Raw genomic sequence first — 9,274 nt, forward strand, 5'->3', positions numbered from 1 at the left:
TAGAATTATATACCTAGTTAATGAGTCTTTTTTTTTGGAGACAGAATCTTGCTCTTTCGCCAGGCACCAGGCTGGAGGGCAGTGGCGCACTCTTGGCTCACTGTAACCTCCACCACCCGGCTTCAAGCAATTCTTCTGCCTCAGCCTCCTGAGTAGCTGGGACTACAGGTGTGCACCACCACACCCAGCTAATTTTTGTATTTTAGTAGAGACAGAGTTTCACTATGTTGGCCAGGATAGTGTCTTGATCTCTTGACCTCGTGATCTGCCTGCCTCGCCCTTGCAAGGTTCTGGGATTACAGATGTGAACCACTGTGCCTGGCCTGCATATATTCTTTTTATGCCAAGAGCAAGACACATGTAATTGATAGATTCAGGACTCACTGTATCTCAGGTCTGTGATCCCAATTAAATACACTCAGCTGTTTGAGTTCCCTATTGTTAATGTTAGAAGAAGGAAATTGGAATGTATATTTTACCAAGAGGGTATGTGAAACTATATTTGCTTTTTTCCTTATAATTTGATTCTACCCAATGAATATAATATGTAGAAAAAATGTTCATTAAGGGAAGTACATTTAGTTGAGTTTAGGTTAATCAATATCCAGTGAAAATGAACAGTTGGCTGGCTGTTTTAAGCTAAATAAACAGCATGGTTTGGCTGTACTGCATATTGGTGAGTTCAGGAGTTTATCAGCCATCCCAGATAATGATTTTATGCTAATAAAATCATCAAGAGATGGATTTGTAAATCATACTAAACTGGTAGCAGTGCTACTGGGCATAAAATGAAATTCTTTTCTTAAAAAATTAATTTCCTGGGTATCTCTAACCAGTAACCAGGATTGTTTTCTACCTAGGATGTCTTTTCTTGTTGAGTAGTTCTACTTAGGAGAAAAATTACAGATCAAGGATTTTTTAGCATGACGTTTAAGCAAAGAATTCAACACTTTGATCCAGCTGTGCTATTCTGTTGCCCTTTTTCATCTGAGAGGTTTTTATGACTGAAAAGCATTATTTAGAGCAATGATCTCTAAATCACTTTCTTCACACCCTTTTTGAGGAATACAGTACAATTCATTGATGTATGGAAGAAAAGATTTGAACTTTAACTTACATATATTTTCTAGTAATACTTTAAAAGGTCAGTATATGCATGCTTGTAATAATCTGCATATGTAGAGTACTACTACATGATTATAATCTATACATAAACACACATAGAATAGTTGTACCTTTTTAAGAAAGGATGTCTTCTGAAAAATGTTTCAAACTACTGATCTCTGGAGCTTTCTTTCTGGATCAGTGATTAGATAATTATGGGACCTTGTTTTAAACCCATGGATTCCTGGGGCTGCTCCCAGAATGTTCTAGTTAAATAGGTTGGTCCAGAACAGTGATTACCAAACATTAGAGTGCATCAGAGTCACCTGGAGAGTTGTCGAAGCTCTGGCTGCCGTGCCCACACCCAGAGGTTCTGACTCTGTAGATCTGGGATGAGGTCTGAGAATTTGCATTTTGAGTTCCCAGGCAATGGTGGCTTGTCCAGGGACCCACTTGGAGAATCACTGCTCTAGTTTGGGACTTAGGACACGAGTGACTTCAGAGATCGGGTCATAAATACTGATTTAGTTTGATCGTCTTCTCCCTGAGACATTTCTGGCACCTGTTTCATCATTTTGTTTTCATTTGTTATTCCTGTTTCTATGGTAGAGGCAGACAACCATTTTTTACACTCTCTCGTTTTCACTATTGTGGTATAGAGGATAAGAGCACCAGGATTACATTTAGATAGATTCACATTTATGCATAGAATTCATGCAAGTGGTTTAATTAAATCCAATAGTGGCTCTATGAGGTGTTTATTTGTATATGGAAAAATCGAGATAGTCAAAGTTCCTAGTAATTTGGCTGCATCTTTACAATATTCAGGAATAGAAATAATACCATTGCCTATTAAAGAAAATTTTACTAACAATAAAAAAAATACATCTTAGTTTGTTGCAATTCAGCCTTTTAAAAAATTAGGAATCCAAGGCTTGCTATGAAATGAAGATGGGGTAAGTATAATAAATCATAGAAACTTCAAGAACAAGACAACTCATTTCCTTTGTATCATATAAAATATATCCATTGGCAAATAGCACTTCTTATAATAGAGCATAGCATTAGCCATTTAAGTGCCTGTGCAATGTGTAAAAACTGCTTGCTAGATTAAATTATGTAGAAGAGCATTTCTGTAATGCTTAGTGTCTGATTCACAAAACATCACTGGCGCACTCAAAGTTTAAGAGGCATTATATACTTTTATTGTTTGGCAGGCAATTAAATGTAGAAGTCACTGTGATTTAAAAGAAGAAAGCAGGGCCTCTGCTATGTTGGTATAGTTTTTTTTTAATACTCCTAAAATAATTATGTCTATTAAATCTCACCTTCTGTTTATCCTTTGCATTGTGTAGCTTATGGCCATTTATTCTACACAGTTTTTAATTTGAAATAAATAGATAGGATCATCTGAGATTTCGTGTAATTTAGGAAAATAGAATATGTAACGTTAATTCTTTTGGGGGGCACTGTAGCACTATTTTTTGATCTGCCTTCTCTATAGAGAGACCCATTTCATACTTTATGCATTTGATAAAGGCTGCTTTAAATGGGGTCATTCTGTATTTGGAACAAATGAGAAAAATGTTCCAGAAAACTTATCAAGGAGTATTACAGTCTTTTTACAAAATAACTTTAAATGGACTATAATTATAGCAGGAAGAATGATCTAGTGTATGTAAATCAGTTTAACCTTTTAAAGGCAGAGCAATTCAAAATGTATGTGTATCTTACAAGTTTATGAAATTAACATTTGATTGTCCTCCATTGGCTTCTTAGAAACAGCACTTTTAAGAGCTTATTTACAATGCAAATCACCGAACAATTCGTGTATAAGCGCCGTAAATTGTTGTTTACTCACTTTCTAGAGCTTGGTGAAAATGTCTGAGAACTTTGAGTACAGACCTTGTTTGAATTGCTAGTCCTGCACTGGAGCTCCTGTGACTTTGAGTAGATTATTTGACCCTTCTAAACTGCCATTTGTAAAAATAAGAATGTATTGATCTGGATCCAATCAGGAGAGAGAAACAACATAGCAATTTAAACAGGGAACATTTATTTCAAAGAGTAAGTAACTGTAACGGGGTATTAGAATACAAGAGATAGTACAAACTAAGGAGAGCTGAAGAAAAAAGGAATAGTGGATGTATGGAGCAGATGTTAGCCCGGGGGAGAGACAGACCTCCAAGGAGGAGACTCTTCCATTGCTGAGATCCAGGGCAAGGCTGTGTGGCTCAGTGGATGGCAGAGGAATTACTATGGGGCTATACTCACAGGACTCAGAGGCAGTGTGCCCTCTGGTTGGATGTGAAAGCTGTTCATAGGGGATGTTCCGCTGGAGGCACTTGCTGCAGAACCACTGGGGCACTGTGCAGCCGCAAGCCGCTGTTGCGGGAGGAGCCAGGATGGAGGGCGACCCTGCATTGTGTGCTGAGGGGCCTGCCAGGTATTTCAGGGAGGCCCCCCTTCCTCCTGCAGGATCTCTCCTGTACCCTCTACTGACACAAGCTTACCTTCTTGCCTAATGGGATAGAAACGTAGTTAAACTGTCTGGATACATTTTTTAAATGAAAATTGGATTTTAGAGCTAAGAGGTATAATACATTGACAACTGGTACAAGAAATATAGATGCTTGGCTTTAGAATTTTTTAAAATTAAAATTAGATAATATATGTGTATGTTTGCATGTTTTTTGTTTTGTAACATGTTAATTGAATCAGACATATTGAGATAAAAGTCTTACACTGGTTATGAGGAGTAAATGACATGCCTTAGGCAGAATCCGACTGGCACATGATCTATGTTCACGAAATGGTGTCTGTTGCTACCACAGAGAACTTTGTAACTCACAGGTTGCCATTAGACTGCGTGGCAGTGCTCACACAAAGTAGTGTTGATGGATAACTTCAAGCTAAATAAACAGTCCTGGGTGATGGTTCTTACCCTAAAACCTTAAGAATACAAGTAGCAATCTTGAAGGATCTTGAAATCAATTTAGTGGATCTAGAACCTCCTTTTAGAACAGAATGATAAATATTTGTGTATCTCAGTAGAGATCAATGTGGTTTGTAAAGGGTACAAATGATTTACATGTACTGGGTCAAGATGTCATGACTATGAGTCACAATAAAAAATAATTTTTAAATATACTGCTCTAAATGGTGGACCCTAATTCTTGTCAATTTGTTTTCCCTTGGTTTGTCTCCAGACCTGAAGCTTCACTAGGATGTAGAATGGTCACATAAGGTTTCCTTTGGGGTGAAAATTGACCATTTTCTTTATAGCTTATGCCTTACTGATTTCATATTACTCTTGGATCAACTGAATCATCCTTAGCTGTTCCAAAGAAAGAAAAAAAAGATGAATATCCTCTGTTATGTAAGTGACAATATTTTATTTTCATAAATCAAGAATGACCTTTATGGACAAGTAGCCTTCCTATCTAATAATTGCCAGGAAAAAAAAGTTCAATGTTTATAGATCGAAAGCCATAATTTGTGGAGACTTTATTAACATTTAACTTGCTTATAGTTTTCAACCATACTAGAAAAATGAACAAGTTTATTTATTTAGTCACATTTTGCAGCTGACTCATCCTGGGATGTGCCAAGACAGGGCTAGATGGTTTGTGGAGGAAGGTTGAGATTGTTTTCATTGTTCAGATGTATATTATGTTTCTTTTTGAAATTTCCAGCAAAATAATTACAGCCACATTTTGCATAGAAGTTTGGGGGATTCATTAACTGTCCTTTTAAAAAACCTTTATTGGGTGTTTATCATGTGTCGTGCTCTAAGAAATACCAAGGTGACTAAGATACAGTTATAATCAATATTGCTTTTGAGCAGAGTTACTACTCTGCCTATGGACTTTTCTGTTCTGAAGCTATGGTTTTCAGGAGAGAATATCGGGCCCAACTCCATTTCCTCTGATTTCTAAAACGTGTAGGATCTGCGCATGGTGGCTCGCTCATGCCTTAATACCAGCCCTTTTGGAGGCTGAGGTGAGAGGATTACTTGAACTCAGGAGTTCAAAACCAGCAACATAGAGAGATCTCATCTCTCTAAAGGAAAAAAAAACTAGGCAAGGTGGCAATTGCTCCTTCCTAGGGTTCTGGGAAAGTAGACAGTTCTTTCTGACATTAGGGTTAGGGTAGTTGTGTCTCTTCTGGGTCTCCAGTTTGGGAGATACTATCCTGTGGTGTTAGGAATATGAGCCCCTTAAGACTGGATGCCTGGGTTCGAATATCTGCTTCACGACTCTCCAGCGTTGAGACCTTGGGCACACTGTGTAACCTTCTATGCCTTAGTTTCCATATCTGTAAAATGAGAATCATAGCATCTGCCTCATAGAGTTGGTGTGAGGAAAAACAAGTCCTGGATAAATTTTAGTCCCTTTTATCAGTTTTAGTATTAATATATTATTTTACAGATACTGTAAATTGTGTAATCAGTCATAATTTCTTCTTTGCACTGGTGACTCCAAAACTCAAAGTGAAATCTGTGGATAACATCCGGTACATGAACTTAATGACTTTTTTCTTTTTTGTGGAGGGAGGGTGGAGGCCTCGCCGTATTTCTAGTGCCCTTGTTTTTTTGGTGAAGGGTGGGTGGAGTTCTAGTCATATTTGTAGTGCCCTTTTCTTTGCTCTACTTGCTTTGCCTCTTATAATTTTAACAGTTTCATCAATTTCATTTTTATCTTATTGTGTTGAATTGCATGTCTTGGAACAGGCCCTATAGTATAGGAATCATCATTGTCATCAGTTACCTGAGTATTTGCCACTCATTGACACTTCATTTTGTGTAGTAACTTGTTCTTCATCCAGAATATGTGTGTTGTATTCAAAGTTGCTAAGGAAAGGCCTTTCCCAAGGTATGATGGAGACATGCATGTACGCATGTGTGTGTGTGTGTGTGTGTGAGAGAGAGAGAGAGAGAGAATGAGTGATGCAGACCACCACCCCACCCAGCTTGTATCGACTTTCCTCCATCTTGTGTATGACTTTGGTTTAGTCCTGATTCCCCGCTATGAAGCAGAAATAATTTACTTCGATTTGACGGAGGAATATAGTACAGCCATGAGCTGCTGGGAGCCAGTCGAGGTGTGACATTTCTGGAGAAAACTTGGGGGAGTCTGTGGCTGACATTACTCCTGTAGATGATGGCAAAATATGTCTTTGTTATTCAGAAAATCAAGAAGACTGTATTTTTAGAAATGCTTCTTTTTACTGTGTTTCAGGGGACTTTGCTTCCTTATCATATTTTTTCCATTGTCACCCAGAGTATTTACTTGAAGAACCTCACTGCCTGTTCTTGGCACTTCCATGTTTAATAGAGGCACCCACAGGGTATTACCTATATGAATGCTCACAACTCTTCATCTTCTCATGAAGTGTACTTTAAAGTTTTCAATTATGTATTCCAACTAGCTGCAATGAAATGAACTCCTGAGAGCGCTTGTTGTAAGGATTTAAGAACTGATTATAACTGGTGCTGGTTGAACATACCTGACTTTCTTACACTGACTTTACATTTGCTGTCTAATTTAACCATCAAAAATACCACATGAGGCACATGTTATCTCTATTTTATAGATAAAGAAACTAGACTTGGGAGACTAAGTGATTTCTCTAAAATCACCAAGCTAACCGTGGAAGAATTGGGGTATGCTGGTGTTTGACTCAGAACCTGTACACTTTGTTACTACACAAAACTGCCCTGAAAACTGAAAACTTACTTGTTCTTTCTTTACTTGGTTATTTTAATTCTGATATCATTTACTTTAATCTCATCTTATTTTAGCTCAATAAACCACCTTTGCTGTTTTGGGGGGTCCCATATCTATTGAACGAAGGCTAGGGGTGGATCTGAAAATTGGTGTGCAGGGAAATGTATCCTCATTGGGCAATATGAAATTCATAGTTGATCCCATTTTCCAGTAGCTCAATAATCCTTCATGAGTCCAGAAAGAACCATATCATACTTTATTTATTCCATTTCAAGTGATAAGAACAGCTTTGTGTAATGGCAAAATTATAACCTTTCACCAGTGTTGTATTAGTCTTCTGGGTTTGCTCTCAGCCACATGTGCATGCTTTTGCTTTATATGTGGTTCTATTTTAGTGCAACAGTGGTTTTGCACACCAGGTCTGTAGCCAGCCTTAAGTTGTTCTGTGGATGCTTGTCACTGTTTCTCACTGTTTAGGATCACACTGTAGGACTTTCGTCTGAGAGCTATCTGTTTCCACTGGGGGATCTTCTCTGACAAAATTGAGAATTTCATTCTTTTTGAATATTATTAGTGCTGTTGCTATTTGGGCTTATTGCTACAATACTGAAGCTGTTTTCTACATCAAAATTAGGGTTTGCAACCAAGGGAAAATATTTCTCATAAATGTTTGCAGTCTTCTAACATTTCATACCCCAAATTAGGAAGTATTATGCATTTTAAACAAATCCATTTTGTTTCTGGACTTGTTAAAACTCAGTAAGAGGGCAGTATAAATGACCAGTTGTCAAGTGAAACATTGAATTAATGCTGTATCTTTGGTTGGAACAAGTCACTATTAAAAGCGTTAGAGAAGACAGTGTCTAGGACCACTAATTTCACCATCAGGTCTGGAGCTAACAACTAAGACAAAGGTAGAAAGCTGGGACAGACAGTCTGAGGTTCCTTGATGCTATCCTGTTTAACATTATTTATCAGAGATTCGGAGGCAGAAGTAGAAAGCATGCTCCTCAGATTTGCAGACAACACAAAACTAGGTAAGATGGCTATTACCAAAATTGAATGTCAGTGTCAGAGTTGTAGGCTGGAGTGATGCACTAAAAGCACAAGATGGAATTAAGTATAAATGGAGAGTCCTAGTTTGAATGCAGAAAACCGTTTACCTTGTTATAAAAGTAGAAAGATGACTCGATGGCAGTGTTGTGAAAAAGCCGTATGGGATTTCAGGCTCACGGAGGCTGAGAATGGACCAGCGCTCTGTCTGTACTGGTGAGAACAGAATGGGGTCAAGGGCAGTAGACCATTGAATTCTGAATAGCTGCCAGGATGGTTGAAGGGTCTGTAAACCTTCTAGTAGCAGGAATTACGGAGAGCAAAGCATACTTTGCCTGTTGCGTGGAGTAGTGAAGACTTAGAACATGACAGCTCTTTTCAAATAATGGGCTTTCCTGTGCAAAAGCTAAGTTTTTTTTTTTTTTTTTTTTTTTTTTTTTATCTTTTTCTTCACCAGATAGAGCAAAGATAAATGGGTATACATTTTCAAGAAGCAGAGTTTGGGCCTTTTTAAGAGGGAATATTCTACATAGTCGGGATGCTTTACAAAATTCTGAGTGCTTCATCTGTTCAGAGGCTGGTTGGCTGGCGGGCTGGGAAGTTGTACAATTGACCTAAGCATTTGGATATAAGTTGGACAAGATGACCTGTAACATCTGTTTTCACTCTGAGGTTGTACAATGGGGCTGTTTTACTTATCTTCTTGCCAACAGGACACAGATTATGGACATAATGTAAAAATATTCTTGAATTCGTGTTTTCTTGACCAGAACACTTAATTGTTATCATTGGCAAACAGTTATAATTTTTTGAATTAATATGATTAATAGCATTATATGATGGATATTAGAATTTTTATAATTAAGATTAATTTAATTAATCACTTTCCCTATGTGAAACATGGAGGAAAGATCTGATACTATAAAAAGTAACAGGAGGCATTTAAGAGGATATGTGATGGGACAAAATCATCAACATACTGAATGTTATTGATGCTGAAACAGCTGAATTGTTATGTATACGCTGCGTTGTCTATTAATCTTTGCTCCTTTATTTAAGTAGTTTCATTTCTAGTACCAGAATTCAGCAGATGTTTACCACATGCCTAGTCTTGAGTTTATTTTTGCCTTTAAAACTTGTGTGCTGTAATCCCAGCACTTTGGGAGGCCGAGGCGGGTGGATCACGAGGTCAAGAGATCGAGACCATCCTGGTCAACACGGTGAAACCACGTCTCTACTAAAAATACAAAAAATTAGCTGGGCATAGTGGCGCTTGCCTGTAATCCCAGCTACTCAGGAGGCTGAGGCAGGAGAATTGCCTGAACCCAGGAGGCGGAGGTTGCGGTGAGCCGAGATCGCGCCATTGCACTCCAGCCTGGGTAACATGA

The 9,274-nt window shown here is 38.0% G+C and overlaps 1 protein-coding gene across 10 annotated transcripts in view; it reads left to right on the forward strand.

Annotated features, from left to right (window-relative positions):
* The window catches only part of PTPRM (protein tyrosine phosphatase receptor type M), an 858,282-nt gene that overhangs the window by 202,647 nt on the left and 646,361 nt on the right, over nucleotides 1-9,274 (forward strand). The gene's annotated exons all lie outside the window — the stretch shown is intronic.

The sequence above is a fragment of the Cebus imitator genome, unplaced genomic scaffold (genome assembly GCF_001604975.1).
Source record: "Cebus imitator isolate Cc_AM_T3 unplaced genomic scaffold, Cebus_imitator-1.0 Scaffold162, whole genome shotgun sequence".
NCBI classification, from domain to species: Eukaryota; Metazoa; Chordata; class Mammalia; order Primates; family Cebidae; genus Cebus; species Cebus imitator.